The following is a 13,392-nucleotide window of genomic DNA, read 5'->3' as shown; positions in this document are numbered from 1 at the left end:
AAAGTCACCTCAAGAATCCCAGCGTTAAACGCTGGAACTGGCACCCAATGGGAGTTAAACGCCCAAACTGGCACTAAAGCTGGCGTTTAACTCCAAGGAGAGTCTCTACACGAAATTTCTTCATTGCTCAGCCCAAGCACACACCAAGTGGGCCCGGAAGTGGATTTTTATGTCATTTACTCATCTTTGTACACCTTAGGCTACTAGTTTCTATAAGTAGGACCTTTTACTATTGTATTATAAAAAAAAAACACACATCTTGGTAGCTATCTTTGAGTTTTATGCTATCTTAGATCATTGGGAGGCTGGCCATTCGGCCATGCCTAGACCTTGTTCTTATGTATTTTCAACGGTGGAGTTTCTACACACCATAGATTAAGGTGTGGAGCTCTGCTGTACCTCGAGTATTAATGCAATTACTATTGTTCTTCCATTCAATTCCGCTTGTTCTTTATCCAAGATATCACTTGTTCTTCAACATGATGAAGGTGATGATTGACGCCCATCACCATTCTCACCCATGAACAAGGTGACTGACAACCATTCTTGTTCTACAAGCATCCGAGGCTTAGTGAATATCTCTTGGATTCTTCGGAATCTTCGTGGTATAGGCAGGACCTGATGGCGGCATTCAAGAGAATCCGGAAGGTCTAAACCTTGTCTGTGGTATTCTGAGTAGGATTCAATGATTGAATGATTGTGACGTGCTTCAAACCTGTAACCTACTGGGCGTTAGTGACAGACGCAAAAAAGTTATTCTATTCCGGTAGGGGAGGGAACCAAACCGGTGATTGGCAGCACTGTGACAGAGTGTGTGCATTAGCTTTCACTGCGCGGATGGGAGGTAGCTGCTGACAACAGTGAAACCTTACACGAGCTTGCCATGGAAAGGAGTAAGAAAGGATTGGATGAAGGCATTAGGAAAGCAGAGAGACGGAAGGGAAGGCATCTTCATACACTTGTCTGAAGCTCTTACACCAATGATATACATAAGTATCTCTATCCTTATCTTTTATGTTATCTTCGTTCATCACCATATACATCTGAGTTTGCCTGACTAAGATTTACAAGATGACCATAGCTTGCTTCAATACTAACAATCTCCGTGGGATCGACCCTTACTCACGTAAGGTTTATTACTTGGACGACCCAGTGCACTTGCTGGTTAGTTGTGCGAAGTTGTGTAATGCCATGGTATTGAGCCACCAAGTTCTTGGAGCCATTACCGGGGATTATTTGAGTTGTGAAAAAGTATTGTTCACAATTTCGCGCACCAACTTTCAACCTAAAGAAAGCCTGGACTCTTGGGAAAAGCTAGTCAATGCCTTCTTGGCAAAGTTATTTCCACCACAAAGATGGAGTAAGCTTAGAGTGGAAGTCCAAACCTTCAGACAGAAGGATGGAGAATCCCTCTATGAAGCTTGGGAAAGATACAAACAATTGATCAGAAAATGTCCTTCTGACATGCTTTCTGAATGGAGCATCATAGGTATTTTCTATGATGGTCTCTCTGAACTATCTAAGATGTCCTTGGATAGCTCTGCTGGAGGATCTCTTCATCTGAAGAAAACGCCTACAGAAGCTCAAGAGCTCATTGAAATGGTTGCAAATAACCAATTCATGTACACTTCTGAGAGAAATCCTGTGAACAATGGGACAAGTCAGAAGAAAGGAGTTCTTGAGATTGATACTCTGAACGCCATTTCGGCTCAGAATAAAATATTGACTCAACAAGTCAATTTGATTTCTCAAAGTCTGTCTGGAATGCAACATGCACCTGGCAGTACTAAGGATGCTTCATCTGAGGAAGAAGCTTATGATCCTGAGAACCCTTCAATGGAAGAGGTGAATTACCTAGGAGAACCCTATGGTAACACCTATAATTCTTCATGGAGAAATCACCCAAATCTCTCATGGAAGAATCAAGAGAGACCTCAACAAGGTTTCAATAATAATGGTGGAAGAAACAGGTTTAGCAATGGCAAGCCTTTTCCATCATCTTCTCAGCAACAGACAGAGAGTTCTAAGCAGAATACTTCTGACTTAGCAACAATGGTCTCTGATCTAATAAAGACCACTCAAAGTTTCATGAATGAAACAAGGTCCTCCATCAGAAATTTGGAAGGACAAGTGGGTCAGCTGAGCAAGAAAGTTACTGAACTCCCTCCTAGCACTCTCCCAAGTAATACAGAAGAAATCCAAAAGGAGAGTGCAAAGCCATAGACATGGCCGAATATGGAGAGGAAAGAGAGGAGGAGGACGCCACTGAGGAAGACCTCAGTGGGCGTGTACCAATCTCCTCTGAGTTCCTCAATGAGGAACAATGGGAATCTGAGGCTCAAAATGAGACCATAGAGATTCCATTGGACTTACTTCTGCCATTCATGAGCTCTGATGAGTATTCTTCCTCTGAAGAGATGAGTATGTCACTGAAGAGCAAGTTGCTAAATACCTTGGAGCAATCATGAAACTGAATGACAAGTTATTTGGAAATGAGACTTGGAGGATGAACCACCCTTGCTCACCAAAGAACTGAATGACTTGTCTAGGCAGAAACTGCCTCAAAAGAGGCAAGATCCTGGGAAGTTTTCTATACCTTGTACCATAGGCACCATGACCTTCAAGAAGGCCTTGTGTGACTTGGGGTCAAGTGTAAACCTCATGCCCCTCTCTGTAATGGAGAAATTAGGGATCTTTGAGGTGCAAGCTGCAAAATCTCACTAGAGATGGCAGACAACTCAAGAAAACAAGCCTATGGACTTATAGAGGATGTTCTGGTTAAGGTTGAAGACCATTACATTCCTACTGATTTCATAGTCCTAGAGACTGGGAAGTGCATGGATGAATCCATCATCCTTGGCAGACCCTTTCTAGCCACAGCAAAGGCTGTGATTGATGTTGATAGAGGAGAGTTGATCATTCAAGTGAATGAAGAATCCTTGGTGTTTAAGGCCCAAGGATATCCCTCTGTCACCATGGAGAAGAAGCATGAAGAGCTTCTCTCAAAACAGAGCCAAGCAGAGCCCCCACAGTCAAACTCTAAGTTTGGTGTTGGGAGGCCACAACCAAACTCTAAGTTTGGTGTTGAACCCCCACATTCAAACTCTAAGTTTGGTGTTGGGAAGTTCCAACACGGTTCTGAGCATCTCTGAGGCTCCATGAGAGTCCTCTGTCAAGCTAATGACAGTAAAGAAGCGCTTGTTGGGAGGCAACCCAATGTTTTATAATTAATTATTTTCTTTTGTTATTTTATCTTTTTTGTAGGTTGATGATCATAAGAAGTCACAAAAACAATGAAAAAAGCAAAAACAAAATGAAAAACAGGAAGAAAAACAGCACACCCTGGAGAAGAAGAAGCTGGCGTTCAAACGCCAGTAATGCTAGCTGTTGGGCGTTTAACGCCCAGTCTGGCACCATTCTGGGCGTTTAACGCCAGAAAGGGGCACCAGACTGGCGTTAAACGCCAGTAAAGGGTAAAAACCTGGCGTTAAACGCCAGGAATGGGCACCAGCCCGGCGTTTAACGCCAGAAAAGGCTCAAAACGTGGATTTTGATGCCATTTGGTGCAAGGATGCCTTTTCCCTTGACACTACAGGATCTGTGGACCCCACAGGACCCTACCATCACTCTCTCTCTTCTTCCCCCATTCACCAATCACCTCAACACCTCTTCCCCAAAAACCCCTCACCTATCAAATCCCATCTTTCTCTTCACCACTCACATCCATCCTTCATAAAATCCCCACCAACCTCACCCTTCAAATTCAAACCACTTTCACTCCCAAACCCACCCTCAAATGGCCGAACCCTCATCCCCCTCTTTCCTATATAAACCCCTCTTTACCCCTTCATTTTCCACAACCTAAACACCCTTTCTTCCCTTCTTGGCCGAACACACTACCATCTCCCTCTTCCTCATTTCTTCTTCTTCTACTCTCTTCTTTCTTCTTTTGCTCGAGGACGAGCAAACATTTTAAGTTTGGTGTGGTAAAAGCGTTGCTTTTTCATAACCATTTATGGCATCCAAGGCCGGAGAAACCTCTAGAAAGAGGAAAGGGAAGGCAAAGGCTTCCACCTCCGAGTCATGGGAGATGGATAGATTCCTCTCAAGGGTGCATCAAGACCACTTCTATGAAGTTGTGGCCTTGAAGAAGGTGATCCCCGAAGTCCCCTTTTCACTCAAAAAGGGTGAATATCCGGAGATCCGCCATGAGATCCGAAGAAGAGGTTGGGAAGTACTTACCAACCCCATTCAACAAGTCGGAATCTTGATGGTTCAAGAGTTCTATGCCAATGCATGGATCACCAAGAACCATGACCAAAGTGTGAACCCGGATCCAAAGAATTATCTTACTATGGTTCGGGGAAATACTTGGATTTTAGTCCGGAAAGTGTGAGGGTGGCGTTCAACTTGCCTATGATGCAAGGAGATGAGCATCCTTACACTAGAAGGGTCAACTTTGATCAAAGGTTGGACCAAGTCCTCACAGTCATATGTGAAGAGGGCGCACAATGGAAGCAAGATTCAAGAGGAAAGCCGGTCCAATTGAGAAGGCATGACCTCAAACCCGTGGCTAGAGGATGGTTAGAGTTCATACAACGCTCAATCATCCCCACTAGCAACCGGTCCGAAGTTACCATAGACCGGGCTATCATGATCCATAGCATCATGATTGGAGAAGAAATAGAGGTTCATGAGGTTATAGCCCAAGAACTCTATAGGGTGGTGGACAAGACCTCTACCTTGGCAAGGTTAGCCTTTCCTCACCTCATTTGTCACCTTTGTTATTCAGTGGGAGTTGACATAGAGGGAGACATCACCATTGATGAGGACAAGCCCATCACTAAGAAAAGGATGGAGTACACAAGAGATCCCACTCATCATGAGATCCCTGAGATTCCTCAAGGGATGAATTTTCCTCCACAAGACTATTGGGGGCAACTAAACACCTCCCTAGGAGAGTTGAGTTCCAATATGGGACAACTAAGGGTGGAGCACCAAGAACACTCCATGAGAGTCCTCTGTCAAGCTAATGACAGTAAAGAAGCGCTTGTTGGGAGGCAACCCAATGTTTTATAATTAATTATTTTCTTTTGTTATTTTATCTTTTTTGTAGGTTGATGATCATAAGAAGTCACAAAAACAATGAAAAAAGCAAAAACAAAATGAAAAACAGGAAGAAAAACAGCACACCCTGGAGAAGAAGAAGCTGGCGTTCAAACGCCAGTAATGCTAGCTGTTGGGCGTTTAACGCCCAGTCTGGCACCATTCTGGGCGTTTAACGCCAGAAAGGGGCACCAGACTGGCGTTAAACGCCAGTAAAGGGTAAAAACCTGGCGTTAAACGCCAGGAATGGGCACCAGCCCGGCGTTTAACGCCAGAAAAGGCTCAAAACGTGGATTTTGATGCCATTTGGTGCAAGGATGCCTTTTCCCTTGACACTACAGGATCTGTGGACCCCACAGGACCCTACCATCACTCTCTCTCTTCTTCCCCCATTCACCAATCACCTCAACACCTCTTCCCCAAAAACCCCTCACCTATCAAATCCCATCTTTCTCTTCACCACTCACATCCATCCTTCATAAAATCCCCACCAACCTCACCCTTCAAATTCAAACCACTTTCACTCCCAAACCCACCCTCAAATGGCCGAACCCTCATCCCCCTCTTTCCTATATAAACCCCTCTTTACCCCTTCATTTTCCACAACCTAAACACCCTTTCTTCCCTTCTTGGCCGAACACACTACCATCTCCCTCTTCCTCATTTCTTCTTCTTCTACTCTCTTCTTTCTTCTTTTGCTCGAGGACGAGCAAACATTTTAAGTTTGGTGTGGTAAAAGCGTTGCTTTTTCATAACCATTTATGGCATCCAAGGCCGGAGAAACCTCTAGAAAGAGGAAAGGGAAGGCAAAGGCTTCCACCTCCGAGTCATGGGAGATGGATAGATTCCTCTCAAGGGTGCATCAAGACCACTTCTATGAAGTTGTGGCCTTGAAGAAGGTGATCCCCGAAGTCCCCTTTTCACTCAAAAAGGGTGAATATCCGGAGATCCGCCATGAGATCCGAAGAAGAGGTTGGGAAGTACTTACCAACCCCATTCAACAAGTCGGAATCTTGATGGTTCAAGAGTTCTATGCCAATGCATGGATCACCAAGAACCATGACCAAAGTGTGAACCCGGATCCAAAGAATTATCTTACTATGGTTCGGGGGAAATACTTGGATTTTAGTCCGGAAAGTGTGAGGGTGGCGTTCAACTTGCCTATGATGCAAGGAGATGAGCATCCTTACACTAGAAGGGTCAACTTTGATCAAAGGTTGGACCAAGTCCTCACAGTCATATGTGAAGAGGGCGCACAATGGAAGCAAGATTCAAGAGGAAAGCCGGTCCAATTGAGAAGGCATGACCTCAAACCCGTGGCTAGAGGATGGTTAGAGTTCATACAATGCTCAATCATCCCCACTAGCAACCGGTCCGAAGTTACCATAGACCGGGCTATCATGATCCATAGCATCATGATTGGAGAAGAAATAGAGGTTCATGAGGTTATAGCCCAAGAACTCTATAGGGTGGCGGACAAGACCTCTACCTTGGCAAGGTTAGCCTTTCCTCACCTCATTTGTCACCTCTGTTATTCAGTGGGAGTTGACATAGAGGGAGACATCACCATTGATGAGGACAAGCCCATCACTAAGAAAAGGATGGAGTACACAAGAGATCCCACTCATCATGAGATCCCTGAGATTCCTCAAGGGATGAATTTTCCTCCACAAGACTATTGGGGGCAACTAAACACCTCCCTAGGAGAGTTGAGTTCCAATATGGGACAACTAAGGGTGGAGCACCAAGAACACTCCATTCTCCTCCATGAAATTAGAGAAGAACAAAGAATCATGAGAGAGGAGCAACAAAGGCAAGGAAGAGACATTGAGGAGCTCAAGCACTCCATAGGACCTTCAAAAGCAAGGAAGAGCCGCCATCACTAAGGTGGACCCATTCCTTGATTTCCTTGTTCTTTATTCCTTTGTTTTTCGAATTTTAGTGCTTTATGTTATCCATGCTTGTGTCTTATGATCATTAGTGTCTTAGTGTCTATGCCTTAAAGTTATGAATGTCCTATGAATCCATCACCTTTCTTGAATAAAATTGTGCTTAATTGAAAAAGGAAGAATTGCATGAATTTTGAATTTTATAATAGTTTAATTATTTTGATGTGGTGGCAATATTTTTGTTCTCTGAATGTATGCTTAAACAGTGCATATGTATCTTGAATTTGTGGTTCATGAATGTTGGCTCTTGAAAGAATGATGAAAAGGAGACATGTTATTGAGGATCTGAAAAATCAATAAAATGATTCTTGAAGCAAGAAAAAGCATTGCTATTCAAAAAAAAAAAAAAAAAAAAAAAAAAAAAAAAACCGAAAAAAAAATAGAAAAAAAAGAAAAAAAAAAAAAATAAGAGTTGTGATCCAAGGCAAATAAGAGTGTGCTTAAGAACCCTGGACACCTCTAATTGGGGACTTTAGCAAAGCTAAGTCACAATCTGAAAAGGTTCACCCAATTATGTGTCTGTGGCATGTATGTATCCGGTGGTAATACTGGAAAGACAGAGTGCTTTGGGCCACAGCCAAGACTCAATAAATAGCTATGTTCAAGAATCATCATACTTTACTAGGAGAATCATTAACACTATCTGGATTCTAAGTTCCTAAAGAAGCCAACCATTCTGAATTTCAAAGGATAGATTGAGATGCCAAAACTGTTCAGAGGCAAAAAGTTAAAAGCCCCGCTCATCTAATTAATACTGATCTTCACAGATGTTTTTGGAATTCATTGCATATTCTCTTCTTTTTATCTTATTTGATTTTCAGTTGCTTGGGGACAAGCAACAATTTAAGTTTGGTGTTGTGATGAGCGGATAATTTGTATACTTTTTGGCATTGTTTTTAGTATGTTTTTGATATGATCTAGTTAGTTTTTAGTATATTTTTATTAGTTTTTAGTTAAAATTCACTTTTCTGGACTTTACTATGAGTTTGTGTGTTTTTCTGTGATTTCAGGTATCTTCTGGCTGAAATTGAGGGACCTGAGCAAAAATCTGATCCAGAGACTCAAAAGGACTGCAGATGCTGTTGGATTCTGACCTCCCTGCACTCGAAGCGGATTTTCTGGAGCTACAGAAGCCCAATTGGCGCGCTCTCAACGGCGTTGGAAAGTAGACATTCTGGGCTTTCCAGCAATATATGATAGTCCATACTTTGCCCAAGATTTGATGGCCCAAACCGGCGTTCAAAGTCACCTCAAGAAATCCCAGCGTTAAACGCTGGAACTGGCACCCAAATGGGAGTTAAACGCCCAAACTGGCACTAAAGCTGGCGTTTAACTCCAAGGAGAGTCTCTACACGAAATTTCTTCATTGCTCAGCCCAAGCACACACCAAGTGGGCCCGGAAGTGGATTTTTATGTCATTTACTCATCTATGTACTAGTTTTCTATAAGTAGGACCTTTTACTATTGTATTAGAACATCTTGGTAGCTATCTTTGAGTTTTATGCTATCTTAGATCATTGGGAGGCTGGCCATTTGGCCATGCCTAGACCTTATGCTTATGTATTTTCAACGGTGGAGTTTCTACACACCATAGATTAAGGTGTGGAGCTCTGCTGTACCTCGAGTATTAATGCAATTACTATTGTTCTTCCATTCAATTCCGCTTGTTCTTTATCCAAGATATCACTTGTTCTTCAACATGATGAAGGTGATGATTGACGCCCATCACCATTCTCAACCATGAACAAGGTGACTGACAACCATTCTTGTTCTACAAGCATCCGAGGCTTAGTGAATATCTCTTGGATTCTTCGGAATCTTCGTGGTATAGGCAGGACCTGATGGCGGCATTCAAGAGAATCCGGAAGGTCTAACCTTGTCTGTGGTATTCTGAGTAGGATTCAATGATTGAATGACTGTGACGTGCTTCAAACCTGTAACCTACTGGGCGTTAGTGACAGACGCAAAAGAGTTATTCTATTCCGGTAGGGGAGGGAACCAAACCGGTGATTGGCAGCACTGTGACAGAGTGTGTGCATTAGCTTTCACTGCGCGGATGGGAGGTAGCTGCTGACAACAGTGAAACCTTACACGAGCTTGCCATGGAAAGGAGTAAGAAGGATTGGATGAAGACAGTAGGAAAGCAGAGAGACGGAAGGGAAGGCATCTTCATACACTTGTCTGAAGCTCTTACACCAATGATATACATAAGTATCACTATCTTTATCTTCTATGTTATTTTCGTTCATCACCATATACATCTGAGTTTGCCTGACTAAGATTTACAAGATGACCATAGCTTGCTTCAATACTAACAATCTCCGTGGGATCGACCCTTACTCACGTAAGGTTTATTACTTGGACGACCCAGTGCACTTGCTGGTTAGTTGTGCGAAGTTGTGTAATGCCATGGTATTGAGCCACCAAGTTCTTGGAGCCATTACCGGGGATTATTTGAGTTGTGAAAAAGTATTGTTCACAATTTCGCGCACCAACCATCTAGTATATATAACTTGTATATGATCATCTCCCTTGATTTCATAACCTATTGCAAATAAAGATTCGACTAACTTGCGAGTTCTTGCTAGATACTCAGGAGTTGTATCAGTCTTTTTTACCGATTTCAATTGAGATTTCAGATTTTGGATTCTTGTTGAGGATGCAACAGTGAAGTGATATTCAATCTTAGCCCAAATTTTTTGTAGATATTGACAATTGATAAATTTGATGGAAATGGACATTGATGCAAGAACCTAGGTAGAAAGGGTGAGATCTTGAAACTTCATGTCTTGAAAGTTTCTGATTTAGATATTGTCTTTGTGGCTTCATCAGTAATGAATCGGACAGGAACCTTTGATGGATTGAGATGATCCTCCATGTTGACCATTTGTCTGGTAAGCATAGCATCATGCCTCCATGTGAAAAAATTATCATCCATAAGCTTATCAACTATGGGGGAAGAAATTTTCTTGGTTGTTGAATCGAAGAGAACAATTTCCATGGGAAATGATGAAGATTATCAGCAAGAAAAGATGAGAAAAGAATTGAGTATGATTGGGCCGTGTTACCTAGATTACTTTTTTTTATCAATAATAGATGTAGGCATACTTGTTATAATTTTTTTAATGGGAATACATAAGGAGTACATAGTATATAAGGTGTAATAACTCAACAAATATTTTTTTAAGGGATTTTTCATTTTTTTTTCAAAATGAGAAGAACTTATTTTTCTCCCTCTTTTAATCCCTTCTGGTTCATCAAACCATCATCATTACAGCTTGAATAGCTTAAGGCATGAGATTATTTTCATGGTGCGATGAGCAGTGGAAAGCAACTAAACTGTGAATCAAATTGAAAAAGTTGTGAATTGTGATCCAATCGTTGCTAATTTTGCAATTTTCTTTCCTTCCCTAATTTTTCTTTCAACATTTCCTTTTTTCTTTTCTTACATCTTTTTTCAAACTCATCTAACAGAGTTTGATGAGAGGTTATTTCTCAAGATTCTTTTTTGGTGAATATAGTTGTTCCAATCAACAAGTTGGAAGGAAGAAGATCTGAATCCTTATTACTTTGTGATTCATTGATTTCTTAAAATGGCAGACATGGTAAACATTTCCTCAAGTGGTGGTTTTGATAATCAGAGCAATGCCAGAAGACACCAAACTTAAAAAAAAATTAAGATCAAAACAAGAAAAGAAACAAGAACAACTTGAATACCAAGAAAGAACACAAAGAACAATTTGAAAAATTCAAAGGAAACAAAGAACACACCAAGAACACCAAACTTAAACTTTTTAGATCTAAGATACTAAACTTTCGACCATCAACTCACGAATCTTTAATCTCAAAGTTTGAAGAACACCACAAGTCCGACAATCATACCCTTATTTTCTCCACCCGAGAGAAAATCTAGGTAGTAGAGGTCGTGGAGTTACAATGGAATCCTCTTGGTGCACGAAATTGTGATCTCAATGGCGCCAACAACTTGGTATGCACAATTGTAATATCACTCTTCTTCATAACTTCGCACAACTAACCAGCAAGTGCACTAGGTCATCCAAGTAAAAAACCTTACGTGAGTAAGGGTCGATCCCACGGAGATTGTCGGTATGAAGCAAGCTATGGTCATCTTGTAAATCTCAGTCAGGCGGATTCTAATGGTTATAATGGTTTTCGAATATAAGGATAAATAAAGCATAAAGTAGAGATAGAGATACTTATGTAATTCATTGGTGGGAATTTCAGATAAGCGCATGAAGATGCTGTGTTCCTTCTGAATCTCTGCTTTCCTACTGCTTTCATCCAATCATTCTGACTCCTTTCTATGGCAAGATGTATGTTGGGGGATCACCATTGTCAATGGCTACCATCCGTCCTCTCAGTGAAAATGGTCCAGGTGCGCTGTCACCGCACGGCTAATCATCTGTCGGTTCTCGATCATGTAAGAATAGGATTTACTATCCTTTTGCGTTGTCACCACGCCTTACAGTCGCGAGTTTGAAGCTCGTCATAGTCATTCAATCCCAGATCCTACTCGGAATACCACAGACAAGGTTTAGACTTTCCGGATCTCAAGAATGTTGCCAATGGATTCTAGCTTATACTACAAAGACTCTGATCTCATGGAATGGGAGACTCGGTTGTCAGGCGAGGCAACCATGCGTCGTGGATTAGGAATCCAAGAGATACACACTCTAGCTTTCGCAGGTAGAACGGAAGTGTTTGTCAGGCACGCATTCATAAGTGAGAATGGTGATGAGTGTCACAGATCATCACATTCATCAGGTTGAAGTGCGAATGAATATCTTAGAATAAGAATAAGCATGAATTGAATAGAAAACAGTAGTAATTACATTAATACTCGAGGAACAGCAGAGCTCCACACCCTTAATCTATGGTGTGTAGAAACTCCACCGTTGAAAATACATAAGAACAAGGTCTAGGCATGGCCGAATGGCCAGCCTCCTTCAATGGCATACGAATTTGAAAATAGGGCTGAGGAACCCTGATCAAGGATGATCAAAAGATAATCCAAAGATGTCTAATACAATAGTAAAAAGTTCTATTTATACTAAACTAGTTACTAGGGTTTACAGAAATAAGTCTAAGTGCAGAAATCCACTTCTGGGGCCCACTTTGGTGTGTGCTTGGGCTGAACTTGAGCTTTACACGTGTAGAGGCTTCTCTTGGGGTTAAATGCCAAGTTGTAACGTGTTTTTGGCGTTAAACTCTGGTTTGTGACGTGTTTCTGGCGTTTTACTCCAGAATGCAGCATGGAGCTGGCGTTGAACGCCAGTTTGCGTCATCTAAACTTGAATAAAGTATGGACTAATATATATTTCTGGAAAGCTCTGGATGTCTACTTTCTAACGCAATTAAGAGCACGCCATTTGGGTTTCTGTAGCTCCAGAAATTCCATTTTGAGTGCAGGGAGGTCAGAATCCAACAGCATCTGTAGTCCTTTTTCAGCCTCCTATCAGATTTTTGCTCAGGTCCCTCAATTTCAGCCAGAAAATACCTGAAATCACAGAAAAATACACAAACTCATAGTAAAGTCCAGAAATGTGAATTTTGCATAAAAACTAATAAAAACATCCCTAAAAGTAGCTAGATCCTACTAAAAACTATCTAAAAACAATGCCAAAAGGCGTATAAATTATCCGCTCATCACAACACCAAACTTAAATTGTTGCTTGTCCCCAAGCAACTGAAAATCAAATAGGATAAAAAGAAGAGAATATACTATAAATCCCAAAATATCAATGACTATTAGTTCTAATTAGATGAGCGGGACTTGTAGCTTTTTGCTTCTGAACAGTTTTGGCATCTCACTTTATCCTTAGAAGTTTAGAATGATTGGCATCCATAGGAACTCAGAGTTCAGATAGTGTTATTGATTCTCCTAGTTAAGTATGTTGATTCTTGAACACAGCTACTTTTATGAGTCTTGGCCGTGGCCCTAAGCACTTTGTTTTCCAGTATTACCACCAGATACATAAATGCCACAGACACATGACTGGGTGAACCTTTTCAGATTGTGACTCAGCTTTGCTAAAGTCCCTAGTTAGAGGTGTCCAGAGCTCTTAAGCACACTCTTTTTGCTTTGGATCATGACTTTAACCACTCAGTCTCAAGCTTTTCACTTGGACCTTCATGATACAAGCACATGGTTAGGGACAGCTTGATTTAGCCGCTTAGGCCTGGATTTTATTTCCTTGGGCCCTCCTATCCATTGATGCTCAAAGCTTTGGATTCTTTTTACCCTTGCCTTTTGGTTTTAAGGGCTATTGGCTTTTTCTGCTTGCTTTTTTTCTTTTTCTTTCTCTTTTTTTTCGCA

At 41.5% G+C, this 13,392-nt stretch overlaps 1 non-coding gene across 1 annotated transcript; it reads right to left on the bottom strand.

Moving 5' to 3' along the window:
• Positions 1-1,362: 1,362 nt before the first annotated feature.
• LOC130937317 (small nucleolar RNA R71) lies at positions 1,363-1,470 on the bottom strand. Its single transcript, XR_009068539.1, has one exon. It is a non-coding gene; the product is annotated as a small nucleolar RNA R71 (small nucleolar RNA).
• Between the last annotated feature and the right edge of the window lie 11,922 nt (positions 1,471-13,392).

Source organism: Arachis stenosperma, chromosome 6 (genome assembly GCF_014773155.1).
Source record: "Arachis stenosperma cultivar V10309 chromosome 6, arast.V10309.gnm1.PFL2, whole genome shotgun sequence".
Lineage (NCBI taxonomy): Eukaryota > Viridiplantae > Streptophyta > Magnoliopsida > Fabales > Fabaceae > Arachis > Arachis stenosperma.
The sequence above is the reverse complement of the archived record's forward strand: the minus strand, read 5'-3'. Positions and strand labels throughout refer to the sequence as shown.